Source organism: Nicotiana attenuata, chromosome 5 (genome assembly GCF_001879085.1).
Source record: "Nicotiana attenuata strain UT chromosome 5, NIATTr2, whole genome shotgun sequence".
Lineage (NCBI taxonomy): Eukaryota > Viridiplantae > Streptophyta > Magnoliopsida > Solanales > Solanaceae > Nicotiana > Nicotiana attenuata.
The window spans coordinates 1,549,981-1,557,303 of NC_031993.1; the positions used below are offsets into that span (position 1 = coordinate 1,549,981).

The following is a 7,323-nucleotide window of genomic DNA, read 5'->3' on the forward strand; positions in this document are numbered from 1 at the left end:
GGGGCACACTCTTGAAGAGATTGAGAGTATCCGAAATGACTTGGAGGGACGTACACAGACCGAGATGAAACTAAGGCAAACCATCAGTGCCTTAGAATGCAGACTCATGGAGGCTTTGAGTACTATCGATGCTATGAAGGCAAAGATAGAGTCACTCGAAGAGCATGTCGATGTTGGCGTGACCGAGCATCGACCAAGCCATAGTGGAGGCCACATCATTGATGGATTTCAGGCATAGTGGAGGCCGCATCATTGATGGATTTCAGGCATGACAAGCACGACAAAGGCAAAGGCAAGGAGTCAAAGGTTAACAATGTCAAAGGTGGGGGAGACCGTGGCAAAGGCAAGGAGATACAAAAACAATACTCCAAGACTCAAGATTCCAAAAAGTCGAGTGTCTGTCAGGGCTACGCCAAGATGAAGGCGCAGGCCGAAAAGAAGGGATGATATATGTGCGGAAGGCCGCACGACTTCAGGAATTGTCCCGACCTCAAGAGCTTTAGTGCCATGGTCCGTGAACGGAAAGAGCAGCCACAATGAGAGAGTTTGGGAACCGCACAGTTGGGTAAGATCGGTTATGTGGTGCTATCACGAAGCAAGCTATCCAACCTACCGAGAAATGGCAATCAGTACGTGGATCTTACCATCAATAACAAGTCCGCTCATGCAATGGTGGATACTGGAGCAACTCATAATTTCGTGACTGAGGCTACTGCAAAGAGACTAGGATTGAAGCTTGCTCCAACCAACTCTCGCGTCAAGACCGTGAATGCCGAGCTACAAAATGCTAGTGGGGTAGCTAATGGAGTTGGTGTCAAATTGGGAACTTGGAAAGGTATGACAAACTTTACCGTAACCGCTATGGATATCTTTGACATCATACTAGGGCAAGAGTTCTTTAGACATTATCATACTTTGATCGACCCCTACCCCAACGTCTCTTGGTTATGGAGAGAGAAGGAGCTTGCATGGCACCTACAGTGACTATGCCACACGGACAGAGCCAAGCACAACTCTCAGCTATGCAGGTTGTCAAGGGGATCAAGAAGGGGGAGCCGACGTTCGTGGCAACCATCGCAAGTCTGGAGGAAGACAAGAGTTTTCAAGAGACACCGCCGCCTTGCATAGAGAAGTTGCTTTGAGGAAAACAAAGATATCATGCGCGAGGAGTTGCCAAAGCACTTGCCTCCTAGGCGAGAGGTGGATCACAAGATTGAGTTGGATCCAAGGGCTAAGCCACCCGCATTTGCCCCATATCGTATGGCACTGCCCGAGCTTGAGGAGCTCAGGAAACAATTGAAAGAGCTTCTAGATGATGGTCACATTCGCCTATCAAAGGCACCTTTCGGCGCACCAGTATTATACCAAAAGAAGAAGGATGGATCGTTGCGCTTGTGCATAGACTACCGAGCACTTAATAAGGTCACAGTGAAGAATAAGTACCCGATCCCGCTCATTGCTGACTTGTTCGATAGACTTGGGCAATCCAAGTACTTTACCAAGGTGGATCTTTTCAAGGGCTACTACCAGGTTTGCATTGCAGAAGGGGATGAGCCGAAGACAACATATGTGACGATATATGGAGCCTTTGAGTGGTTGGTGATGCCCTTCGGCTTAACCAATTCACCGGCCACATTTTTCACCTTTATGAACAAGATATTTCATCCCTACCTTGATCATTTCGTGGTAGTCTACCTAGACGACATAGTCATCTATATCAACACCTTGGAGGAGCACATGGACTTAAGGAAGGTTTTCCAAGTCTTGCGCGAGAACGAGCTATACATCAAGAAAGAGAAATGCGAGTTTACACAATCAAAGGTGCACTTCTTAGGCCATGTCATTAGCAATGGCGAGTTACGCATGGACGAGGCTAAGGTGCATGTTATCCAGGAGTGGGAGGAACCTATAAAGGTAACTGAGTTGAGATCCTTCCTTGGCCTTGTTAACTACTATCGTCAGTTCATCAGTGGCTACTCAGCAAAGGCCGCACCATTGACTGAGTTGCTAAAGAAGAACAAGCCATGGATTTGGACGGAGCATTGTCAAAAGGAGTTTGAAGGCCTTAGGGCAGCTGTAACAGAGGAGATAGTCTTGGCGTTACCTGACTTTGCAAAGACATTTGAGGTGCACACAGATGCCTCAGACTTTTCCAATGGGGGCGTCCTGATGCAGGATAAGCATCCTATAGCGTTTGAGAGCCGCAAGTTAAATGAGACAGAGCGGCGTTATACGGTGCAAGAGAAGGAGATGACTACCATTGTGCATTGCCTTCGTACATGGCGACATTATTTTCTCAGGTCGAGGTTCGTGGTCAAGACCGACAATGTGCTTACTAGCTACTTTCAGACGTAGAAGAAGCTCACACCAAAACAGGCTAGGTGGCAGGATTTCTTGGCCGAGTTTGATTATGTGCTAGAGTACAAGCGGGGCAAAGGTAACGTTGTAGCCGATGACTTGAGCCAGAAAGTCGAGCTTGCTGCCATCATTTCAGCATGTTGGGACATTCGTGAGGCTATAAAAGAAGGCATGCAACATGATCCAGCATCCAAACAGCTTATCAAGTTAGCCAACTAGGGCAAAACGAGACGTTTTTGGGTAGAAGACGGCCTATTGCTTACCACGGGTCGGCGGGTCTACGTGCCTAAGTTTGGAGACATTAGACGACGGATCATAAGGGAGAGTCATGACACAATGTGGGCTGGTCATCCAGGCTAACGCCATACTAGGGCCTTGGTTGAGTCAGTTTACTATTGGCCACGAATGCAAGACGACATAGAGTGTTATGTGTAGACTCGTCTTGTCTGTCAACAGAACAAGGTTGAGCAACAACAACCCGGAGGACTTTTGGAGTCACTACCAGTTGTAGAGCGTCCATGGGAGAGCGTGACTATGGACTTTATCACTTGCCTACCTAAGTCTGACGGTTATGGTACTATTATGGTAGTCGTGAATAGATTTTCCAAATATGTCACCTTCATGCCCGCCTCACCAGGTTTCACTGCCAAGGAAGCCGCCAAGTTATTCTTTAAGAACGTGGTGAAGTATTGGGGCTTACCAAGGCATATTATTAGTGATCGAGACCCCCGTTTTAATGGGAACTTTTGGAGAGAGTTATTCGACGTACTTGGCACGGAACTGCACTTTTCCACTAGTTTCCACCCACAGACGGATGGACAAACAGAACGGGTCAATGCCTTACTAGAAGGCTACTTGAGGCATTATGTAAGCGCGCATCAGAAAGATTAGGCAAGGCTCCTAGACATCGCCCAATTCTCTTATAACTTGCAGCGGAGTGAGTCCACGGGGCATACACCATTTGAGCTAGCCACAGGCCAACAGCCTCAAACTCCACATTCATTACCAGCTGCGTTCGAGGGAAAGAGTTTGGGGGCTTATCATATGGCCAAAGGATGGGAGAAGGAGCTCGACACTGCTAAGTCCTACTTGGATAAGGCAGCTAAGAAGATGAAGAAGTGTGCAGACCGTAAGCGGCATCCCGCGGACAATAGAGTTGGGAACATGGTCATGGTGAAGTTTAACCCAAGACAGTTCAAGGCACTATGGGGCATGCATCAGAATCAGATTCGCAAGTATGAGGGGCCATTTAAGATCGTCTCCAAAATAGGCAAGATCTCATACAAGCTTGACATGCCATCGTATCTTAAGATCTACCATGTCTTTCATGCCAGCATACTTAAGCCATATCATGAAGATAAGGATGATCCGAGGAGGGGCCAATCAAGTCAAGCGCCCATTACTATCATCGCCTCGCATGATCGGGAGATTGAGGCTATCATGGATTACCATGCCAGGCGAAAACAAGGGCAGAAAGCCACTGCTATGTTCCTTATCCATTGGAAGTGGCAATCACGGGAAGAGGCCACGTGGGAACAATATGAAGACTTATGGCAATTCAAAGATAAGATCTGAGAGTTTATGCAACAACATTGCGCCGCGGTCGTCGCAACATTAGGTGGGGGAGAGTGTGATGATCCGACATGTCATCATGCCACATAGGCACCATTTGACATATATTAATGCCATGTGGAAGCTTACATAAGAGAAAGGCCAGCATTTGTGAGAAGATTCTAGAGAAGTATGGACATTTCCTTAGGAAGACCCTAGATCCCTATGGATTTGCTAGGAAAGTCTTTGGAATCTTCTAGGTTTGTAGAGAGTTCTAGAGAAAGCCCTTATCTTGTAAATATTAAGGATTTATGTAACAATTAATATTTACATACTAGCCCCTAGGAGACTAGTATATAAAGGGGGCATTCATTTGTAATTCACCAAGCAAACAATTCAAGTCATCTATAATGCAAAGCTTCCTTTAACAATTTTCTTATGTTCTTTCTAACATTCTGTTAGCGATCTTGAGTGTAGTGAGACTGACTTGGCATAGCAAGAACGTGAGCAAGTTGTGCAAGATTGTGAGCGTATTGTCAAGTGCCGCACGTATACTTAGTTAATGACTAAACGCGACATTAGGCATTATAGATTCCAATTAGTAGATGATGAGTATGGACACCAGATGAAGAAAAAAAAAATCATATTTTTTACGTTATCTAGATGTGCATTATTTTCATTAAAAAGACTGTGACAAAGCAAATTGAAGCCATGTGTCTTCCAACTATCCGTGAAGCACTAGCAAACCGCCTTAACATGTCAGTTCTTGGTACTTGGGCAAAAGTTGCACTCTTTTCTATCATGGACAAAAATGTAACACCATTCATAGGCGGAGCTAGAATTTAAATCTTACAAGTTTGAGATTATAATTCTTTTAAATTGTTAGAATTTGAATTAATAATTTATGTATTTTGATTGTATTTTTTAATATAAATATAGGATTTGAACAAAAGTTATTGAATTCGGTCGAACCCGCAATCAATACTGTGACTCCCCCTGTACTGGCCGTTAATCTTTTGACGCGTCACTCCCCCATACCATCCTTCTTCATCTTTATGCAAAAAATCTGGTAAGACAAACAACTGGAATTAGATATTTCTCTGTTTAATCGAGGCTATTTCTGTAATCATTTTTCTCTTGTGTGTTTGGTTTCAACTCTGCAGCATGTATATTGGTTCTTTGTATGAAAATTAAGAGACATAATTACTGGTAAAAACTTGATATACCGGGTTATACCAGACTAACAGATGTATGATATATTTTTACCAAAACATTTTTTTCAATTTAAATATAGTTAATTATTGGATATTTTTACTTTATTAAATTACTTAACCATAATAAGTTAATATAGCTAAGTGTAAATATCTTGTGCAAATAAGTTTTTATCTATTATTACTTTCTTTGATGAATATTGCTGCCTTGTTCTTTTCATTTTAGTGTATACACATACCTTACCCCTCATGGAAGGGCGAAAAATATGTTTTCGATAGACCCTCGGCTAAAATTTGATGTATGTTAGTCATGTTAATTAAAAATTTAGTGGTGCATTAAACCATCAAAATAGTCGTTATTGTTATAAAGCTAGACATTTTATTGGGATTTGGTTTTCTAGTTTGAATTGGATTGGCCACGTTGGAGTCTTCATAATAGTAATTTGCTTTTTTCACTTGAATTTCACAGGTTGGATTGAATCTAACGCAATCACAGCAACTTCTAGAGTTTATTTTGACTTTCATTTCAAGATCTACTTTAGATTCAAATTCCACTAATATATTTTTTAAAAGTACCCTTTTCCACGGAGTTTCTGTTTTCTCTTTTGACCACTTTTTTTGCCTATTTTCTTCTCATTATTTCCATTACTTCCTCTCCTTACATTTTGTCCTATCTCTTCTGTATGACCAGAAAATAGTAATTATGGAACTCCAAATTGCTTCTATCAATGTGCAATGTCCTCAAAATTTTATGCTTCAAGCATTATATCCTCCTTCATCTACTTCTCTTTTCTGTTTACCTTCTTCTTCTTCAGCAAAATGGGGTGCTAAAAATGTAAACTTGGTTATTTCTGTAAGATCAAGAAAATTCTTGAGGTATCAATACTTAGACAAAAATTCCTGTAAAAGTCATAGTAGTAGTATACAACCATGTTGTAGTTCAAGATTATGTGCAGATTTTGGAGAAGAACATTCTGAGGGATGTTCATATAAGAGTAAATATGGGATAAAAGGGTCATTTTTGCAATCAGAATTTGAGTCCCTAGAGCCAAAAATGCTTGGTATTAAACCAGAACCACCATATTGGCCAGAAAGAGAGGCTATTTTATGGTCAAGTATTGAACAAAAAGCCAAGAGTTTTGGACTTCCTTTATCACTTAGAATGATAAAAAAGAAACATCAGTGTTTACCCGTAAAACGGTACAGTGAAAAAAGCATTTTCCTCGTTGGTATTCATAATTGTGGAGTTGCAAACTTATGCATTGCACTTGAGGGAGTCGGTGTGCAATGAAGATTTGGAGATGATTATTGGTGAAGTACAGAGAGAAATGTATGCATCATTTATTTAGACAAGTATTTTGTCGTACGCCTATGTTAATGATCTATGTTATGATCCTTTTGGCCAATTTTAGTGTATACTCTACATCTCATAATGTTGCTATTGCAAAACCACAACTAGAAATGGCCTGTGATCATGTCAATACAATAGAAACAAGGGATTTGAGTAATTCCTCAACACTCTTCAAACTTCCTCATATTCCTCAAGAAGTATCAAAAGTTAAAGATCAAGTACTGAGAAGCGACGAAGAGATAGAATTGTGGAACGCGATATAGGATGAAGCCTTAAATATGAGAGGTTTAAGGGATGTTGGGCTTGATCATGAAGTCATGTTAAGATTTTTTCGTCGTTGTCAGCAGGGGCGGATCTAGCATGTAATCTACGGGTTCCCGTGAACCCAGTAGCTTTTATTCAAACTGTGTAAATGTGTTCTAAAAATTTATTGAATATCTACAAATATTTAAATGTGAACCTAGTTACTATTGAAAATTTATTCGAAATCGTTGCAGGAACCCATAAACATTATATCCTGGATCCGCCACTGGTTGTCAGTGGAGATTGAACAAGATAACAGTGTTGAGTATTTTAAGACAGATCTTCTTTACCAGATGGCTCTATCTCACGAGCCTTATAACACGCTTCTACTATGCAATTATGCACAGTTTCTGCAAATTACTGCTCGAGACTATAATAGGTAAATTTCTTCAATTTCTCTTGAGTTATACTTAAAATGTAGCAGGCATTACACCCTGTGGATTTTGTTGTCCTATTTCATTTAGTGATAAAAAACTGTAAAATGTGTTTCTAGTAATGTTAATCAATTGGAGAGGAGGATATACTAGCTTTACTACATCGCTCAAATGG

General features: G+C 41.4%; 1 pseudogene; it reads left to right on the forward strand.

The window, feature by feature from the left end:
• On the forward strand, positions 5,706 to 6,930 carry LOC109225158 (annotated as a pseudogene).